This window comes from Nanorana parkeri, unplaced genomic scaffold, assembly GCF_000935625.1.
Source record: "Nanorana parkeri isolate BGI_ZX_2015 unplaced genomic scaffold, ASM93562v1 scaffold573, whole genome shotgun sequence".
NCBI classification, from domain to species: Eukaryota; Metazoa; Chordata; class Amphibia; order Anura; family Dicroglossidae; genus Nanorana; species Nanorana parkeri.
Window position 1 is genome coordinate 114,007 of NW_017306841.1, and position 8,272 is coordinate 122,278.

General features: G+C 42.4%; 1 protein-coding gene across 1 annotated transcript in view; it reads left to right on the forward strand.

The window, feature by feature from the left end:
- TMEM240 (transmembrane protein 240) overlaps nucleotides 1–8,272 on the forward strand; it is a 59,276-nt gene that overhangs the window by 9,905 nt on the left and 41,099 nt on the right. The window lies entirely within an intron of this gene.

Here is an 8,272-nt window from a genome sequence, read left to right on the forward strand (position 1 = left end):
TTTCAGGCCTGCAAAAAAAAAACCAAAACACTAACGGTTAATATTGTGCTGTATTATTGACTTTACTGTGCATGGACTTTATGTGAAATGCATTTGCAATACTAAATGCTTTGGCTTGTCATGACACGGATCAAGGGGTGCCCCTATCCTGTAGAGCACACTATAGAGCTCCTAAGTTTCGTATGTTGGGAGAAAATGGTGCAGATGTAGTATATATTGCATGCAAGACTTTAGAATGGTCCCTTGAGTGGTATAGTGCACTTTGAAATCCAACTGCAGCAGAAGCCTTTGATGCAGTCAGATTACAAAGGACAATGATATGTAGACCAACCTCTGTACTAGAGCTGATTTGACACTGTATGTACAACTATTAGGCGTCTGTTTAGATTCACACAACTTTCACTCAGGATTCATGTAATTTCTAATTGGAATATAATTAGGTAAATGTGTGAAAGTTGTGTGATGTGAAGAAAGGTCATCAGCGCTCAACATGTATAGATAGTATATGTGACCTGGTTTGCCATAAATGATACTATCTTTGCATTTTGGAGTGCCGGTGACCTATCTTCAGCTCTCCAGGGTTCCGTGGTGGTCACTTCGAGCACCTATCTTGATTACATTGGTTACACAACATTGTATGGCGTGCAGCAGGCACCTTCAACAGTTTATGAAAGTTGAGTGAATCTTGTGTGAAACATAAATAGACCTCTTAGTGTTAAAAGGGGAAACTACGTTGTGTTTTAAGTGAGCATGTAGCAAGCTATTATCAGAAAGGACAAAAAAAAATGTGTGTGTGGGGGGGTTGCCATTGCTGACCTGTTTGTGCAGACTCTAGTGTTGTCATCGCAACACTCCTTTATTAATGGTGAGTCATTGACTCAAACATGTGTATAGCAGGTGACTTGACCCTTCACTCGCCAAGTGCGATGACAGGCCTAGGATCTGAACCTTTAAAAATGATGGAAGCTCCCTTATTCATGTCCTGGAAAGAAGTAGAATAAGATCATTGGCCCTGCAAGGTCCTTTTGGTGTGGGTGGGTGAAAGAGTCAATATGTGAAAGATCTGGCTACCGGGCAGGAAGCTTCTACATTCCGGGGATCTCCACTGTCGCTTTGGTTTATACTGTCAGATTGCAGAAAAGTGAAGTGCCACACTCCATTTAATAGTCCAGATACATCTTTATTCAATGTAGGGTTGAGGGGACAGTATTTAGATAGCCAACATGTTTAAAGGGCTCATCAGTCCTTACTGAAGGAGAATATGTATCACAACTGTGATGAATTGAAATTTGTACAGTTCTTCATCTGTTCAGCATCTGATTTGGCTACACCTACAAATACCCCCTTCGTCAGGGCTTACTAAGGGAGAACATGTAACAGGACTGTAATGCCTTGGAATTTGATATTGTTTTGTCCAGTGTGTGAGAATACATAGAGCTCTTCAGCAGCTGATTTGGCAGCCATTCCTGTCTTGACGTGTTTACTATAAGTCATAACAACGTGACTTTCCTATTTTTACATGCTTGCAGTACACTATTAATTCTCCTAATAGTGGCTGTCTGTATTGCACTTCAGTCACTTATGTTCCCCGATCAGCACCCGCAGAGATAAATTATCTGAGATATACAAGTGTATTACTTTCAACCAGACCCCAGGCTGATAAATGTGCAGTGCGAGATGAACAGAAAGACACCGTCACTGTGCAGCACTACTAAGTAGGAAGCAGAGCTTGCATGAGCAGACACGGCAGCCCCTATAGACATAAATAAGTGCAAACTATAAAGGGAAACCAGGTTTTCAGAACACTAACACACAATGATGATTTTTACATGAAGGCTGAACTGTTGTCTAAATACAAGAGCCTTGTGTATTCTTACTTGGCGAGCTTTGTGTATTTATTCCGGATCTGTGCAGTAATCCAGTGTGAATGTAATGTAATAAAGACCAGTCACTGCTGCTCCCTCTTGTGCCAGATAACTGGTCTTGTCTCTGCCCCCTCCTGTAATAAAGACCAATCACTGATGCTCCCTCTTCTTGCGCCAGGTAACTGGTCTTCAAAATCCAATCGATCCCATCGCACTCCTGACGGTAGATAGCCCAATATACAGGACGGGTGCCGGAGTAGCAGCAGATGCCTCTGCAGACAATATACAACCAACGAAAAAGCTAGTTGCACTCCAATTCGATGTCCATTCAACTCATTTATTCGCTGAAGTGCTACAACATCTTAATGCAACGTTACAGAACCCAGCGGTTCCTTCATCAGGCAAATAAAACAGTTGTTTGCAACGTTACAGAACCCAGCGGTTCCTTCATCAGGCAAATAAAACAGTTGTTTTATTTGCCTGATGAAAGAACCGCTGGGTTCTGAAACGTTGCATTAAGATGTTATACCACTTCAGCGAATAAACAAGTTGAATGGACATCGAATTGGAGTGTGATTAGCTTTTTCGTAGGTAACTGGTCTTGTCTCCGCTCTCTGCTGTAATAAAGACCAGGCACTGCTGCTCCATCTTCTTGTGCAGGGTGACTGGTCTTGTCTCTGCCCCCTCCTTTAATAAAGACCAGGCACTGCTGCTCCCTCTTCTTGTGCAGGGTGAGTGGTCTTGTCTCTGCCCCCTTCTGTAGTTTTCTGCAGGCAGCATGTAGTGGGTAGGACCTGCTGGCTCCCTCTCAGAGCTCAGTTTTTTATGGCCAAAGTTCAGCTTTAAGCAAATAACATTCTATTTTTTATCTTTAAGTTTATTTTTATAGACTTAAATTTTTGTTTATAGCAGGGCTATAAAGTCAGAAAATGACATAAGGGCCACAGCTCGTGCATGGTGCTGCATACTAAAAGCTAGACCGTATATAACAAATATATACCTATACCTGTCATTTAGAGCTTGGTCCCTCCCAGCCCAACTGACCGCTGTCTTCACTTCTGATTCTTCATTACAAGTAGGAGGCTCTGATTGGTTGCCACCTCTTGTTCAGCCAATCAATGCCTCTGCCTCACACAGAACCACTATGGCACAGAGGTGTGGTTGTGAAGAAAGTGCCCAAATGGACTCTCTGGGACTTTGCTCCAGGAGATAGGTGAGTATTTGTGGAGTCTATGGGGAGGAATAGGAAAGCTGCAGATGTCTTAGTGCTTTAATTCACATCAGCCAATCAGATTGAAACCTGCACTGGAAAATTATTAGCAAAAGGTCCTGCACACAGCTCGATGTTCCAATGATTTGTTAGAAATGATTCCACATACAGCTCACATAATACAAATTGCTTACACGTTGCAGCCTCGGACAGGCTATAATTAAGTCAGTTTGCATCTGAAACACATAGGCGACCTGCATTATGTGAACTGTGTGTGGAATTATTTATAATAAAGCATTGTAACTTGGAGCTGCATGCAGGACTTTTTGATAATATACCGTACTTCCATTGATTGGAGGTGGATGGGAGCCTTACCTGAAGAATAAGACAATAAATCGTATAAGTTGTTGTCGGGAATTGCAACGTGTTTTTCTTAAATGCCCTTTTAATAACTGCTGATCTGTCATGGACCCCGCAGACTCAGTCTAGTTCAACGTTTTATTATTTTAATGCGATTGGCATATAGTTACATAGTATTTGAGGTTGAATAAAGACATTAGTTCATCAAGTCCAACCTATAGGATCTCATTCTTAGGAGTACCTGTACCCCTGTATATTACTTGTACCCCTGTATATTACGGTCCCTCCGGAAATCCTCCAAAAGTTTCTTGAACAATTCCACATTATTTGCTGAAATCACTGTCTGCGGCAGTGAGTTCCAGACCCTAACCGCTCTAACTGTGGAGAAGCCTCTTCGCCCCTTGTGCTGGAATTTATTTTCCACCAATTTTAGGTGGTGGCCTCTAGTTTTTGTAATGGAGTTCATTTTAAATAGTTTGTCCCTAATGTTGCTGCCACCATTGAACATCTTGTATATGGAAATCATATCCCCCCTTAATCTCCTCACCTCCAATGTGAACATGCATCATGATTTCACAGTGAATAGCTGAATAGCATGCTGGATGGATTTTGGTTACTGCCAGATCCTTTTGATATGTGTGCTTTCCAGCGAGCGCTGACTTCATTAATCTGCAATGACTTTTTGTCAGTGAAGTTTGCCTGGCCTTGTTCGTAGCAACGTCATCCAGTTGGCTTGTTGGCTTCATTGAGTTTTCTCAATCACTAAAAAGGCAGATCTGTATTTTTTAGTGAAGTGGCCAAATCCCAGCGCTTTACCTCCACTTTACTTGGATGAAATCTCAAACTGATTCCGGAAAACTGGAGCTACTGCCAGGGCAGCCGCACAGGCTCCTTGTTTTCATAGAAAGCAAAAGCCGGTTTGGTATCTATGGGGCAACACCTCCAGTTTTTATAAATCAGCTCTTTGTTTAATATTAATGCCAATAATGTGTACTGCTCCACACAGTCTGATGATGCTGACAGCTGAATTTGTATTACTTTAAAAAAAAACATGAATATAACGGGCACATTGCATTCATTCTGAATGAGCGACCAGTACACACGGCAACATGCGAATCAGTAATACACAATAAAACTTACTTAATACACTTACTTAATTACCGCAATGCATACCTGTGAATTGGCCCTATTGGTTTTTGGTCACATTTTTATTTTCTTTTATAAGCCAATGTTTTATATCAAGTTTAAACTATTTATATAAAATATGTATTTTACAAAGACAAGAACATTTATTGGCAGATGTATACTTTGTAAACCGTGTTGGGTAGGGATGCACAGATACCAGTTCAGATACCAGTGCCGATACTCTGCATTTTCATGAAAACTACCAGGGTTGCAGCGGTTGCAGCTGGGACCTGGCTCTGGCGCTCCACCACTGTCCTGAAATCATTAGTCTGTATTGTTTTAGAAAAACTGTCACATGACAATAAACAAAAATGTATCAGTACTTGTATCTGGGAGGACTTGGACAAGTATCAGTACTTGTATTTGAAAAAATGGTATCGGTGCATCACTTATATATATTTATAAAAACAAAATCATACATTAAAACAGAGATGTGCAAATCCCAGGAGCTCCGTGTGCTCCTTACAAATGACAGCTGCCTCCTAACTTTTGCATTTTTCTCTATTCTAATCTTGGAGCTGGAAAAGTATCTGTACTTGTACTTGTACCTTGTACGGTACTTGGTATCGGTGCATCCCTAATGTTGGGCTTTCCAATCAGAAATCCCAGCATTAGCTTTAGGCTCTATTTTGTTATTATATTTGAGATGTTGCTATCTGGGCTAGCGATAGGGAGGGGCTGGGGTGCATCTCTCCTCTAGATTTCCTTTAAGTCAGAAAAAAATAGACAGGTAAACAAAAATAACTATTTGGGTTATATGCAAAAAAAAAAACATTCTGGAACCTATTCAGCATCCGATACTTTTTAAACGATTGATAAATAATCTTTTTTTTAACAAAACATTTCATATACATTTAACATACATAACATTTATTGGCGGGTTTAAACTTTGTAAACCATGTTGGGCTTTCTAATCAGAAAACCCAGCACTACCTTTAGGCTCTATTTTGTATTATATTTCTGATGTTGCTATCTGGGCTAGCGATGGGGAGCGGGTCCATCTCTTCTCTAGATTTCCTTTAAGTCAGAAAAAATAGGCACTATGATGGGGTGCCTTACTGGCCAATAAGAGCCTGAAGGAGGCAAGAAGGGGCAGGCAAGCTTTGGACTATCATGAGGTCAGACAAGCAGGGTATTAGGTAGGTTGCCGGTAATACCCGCAGCAGTTTTTTTAATGACAAATTATTTCTGATCTATCCTTTCTACAGAACTTGTAGCTCTATAGTCGGGGAATCTCTGCTGGTTCTATATAGAACTTCTTAAGTCTGCGTTCACACCTGAGTGGTTTAAAGTGTGATTTGAAGCTTCACCAGAAGCGCTTCAATGGCAAACACTAGAATTTACATTATATTCAATGGTGTCCGTTAATACCTGAGCGTAGTGTTGCTTGAAGCTCAAAGCATGTTGCTCAAAACAGTATATGAGCTTTTTTTAAGTCGCGTATTTTGGCCCCAATAGACATCAACGGGGGCACCTGAAAAACACTTTTCATGCTTTTTCTTGCTTAGCAACTAGATTTCCATTGGCTCACAATAATAATTAAAAAAAACTCTCAAGCCTGAAATGCGCACTACAATATCTGTACAAACACTCAATAAAGGAAACGCTTGAAAAACGACCAAAGACACTCAGCACAAGTGTGAATGGGGCCCCAGGGTTGGGGAGGCACCCAGCTTATACCGTATACATTACTGCAGCGAGACCAACAACCAACAACCTGGACTTATTTATAGATGTTCCATTTGGGTTTGACAGATTTCACAAGTGTTCTGCAGATGCCTGCCCATAAATGGCTGAATAAATGCACGTCCATAGGAGCCAGAGCTCTCAGTCTGCATACTTGTTTCTAGTCAGTGACTCAAAATGTACTGAAGCCATTGGACAAGGGTGACAGTCAGGAGAACAGTTTGTTCAGGAGAAGGTAAGGAGAGAATGTGAGACTCTCCTCTTCCTTCCACAATACAGTACTGGGTGTCTGAGTGGTCAATTGCAAGGCTCTAACACATGGGGGTGGGGGAAAGTCCTTAACCCATTGTATGCTCCAACCAGATAATAGTAGCACCAGTGCTTGACCTAGGGAACAAAGGGCCCTGGTGCAAGATGTTTTTCTTTTCAGGCCCCCCACCACCCAAAAAAAAACACAAACCCCCCAATCCACACCACCTGAAGCAACCACAAAAAAATTGTTGGAAAAATAGAAAAAAATAGCATTGCTGTATAAAGTACTGCTGAGATTTGTAGTCCTCTATAGAGGGTGCCATTCTGCATTGCTGCAATGCAGAAGGGCACATGCTATAGAGCACTACTAATACCAGCAGTACTTTATACAGCATGCCCATCAGTTGGGCTACAAATAATAATCATTTTATTTAATTACTTACCTTTACCTCTACAGTTGGCTGGTCTTCAACTGTTATCTGGTGGGGGAAGGCTGCAGAAAAATACCCCAGTGTATGTCAGAGACAGCGCGCCCGTGTGCTCAGGCAGCTGCTTGCTGGGTCTTCACGGCCAAGGCACAGGGCTGCCCCGTAAAGTGCCTGTAGGATTTTTCCTTCTCGGCTCCCTCCTCAGTATCCGGCGGCCAGCGTGCCCCATCATCTCTGTGCTGGGAGTATCGGATCATACAAAACTCCTGGTGCAGAGATAGGGGGGCCCGTCGGCGGCTGGATACCCATCTGATCATCTGACACTCCCGGCGCAGAGCTGGGGGGGCCCGCCAGCGCCGGTTACTGATTCAATGGTATCCGGCGGCCGGCTGGCGCCCCCATCTCTGCCCGGGGCTGTGTTAGATCGGATACTGGGCCTTCCCAGGCTCGGGCCCTGATGCAGCGGTAGGTCCACCCCTGAGTAGTACTTTCACAGGATTTTGTACTTTGCTTTGCAGAGTGAAAGGGGAAGAAGGAGAGCAAAGAAAGGTGGATATAAACAGCGGGGGAACAGGAAAAACCCACATGAACTTATTGCTTCACTCTTCATGGGCAAAGAAGAGGTTCACATCAAGGACATAAGTCAGTGGTTGTCAACTTACAAGGTATACAGGGACCCCAAATGTGGCCCCTGATATATCCAAAGGGACCCATATAATATTTATTATATGTAATACAACAAAAGGCTGTCCTAGACTGGAGACCTACTAGAGGAAATGGACAGAGATTGTTCTACAGGAGTGGTAGGGGACTGATGTCATGCTGTAGGAGACAGTCAGAGACTGGGGGACATGTTACATGAGACTGCTAAAGATTACTGTTATTAAAGACCCCTTTAAAAATAAGTGCTCCCTCTACTGAGTGCAGGGGCCCAAGGGTCACACTTCAAACAACAAAGAGCTCCATGTGGCCCTCGGGCCTCCAGTTGGGCACCAGGGACATAAGTAGCAACATACTTACCATAATGCAGGCATATAATTATGGTGGCAGGGTAATAAGACAAACGTCTCACATTTAATTTTTTTTCTGGACACACTGGATATTTGTAACTAAATAAAACAGTGACATTAAAGAGGTATAACAGGGGGCTAGAAGAGTCTTCCTGCAGGTAGTGGAATGGCAGACTATGGGTGACCTGTATATAAAGCATTTGCATTAGAGTTGTTCTAAAAAATGTTGTGTGTTGTATATGACCCTGCACATCAGGGCAACTTTATAATACTTGG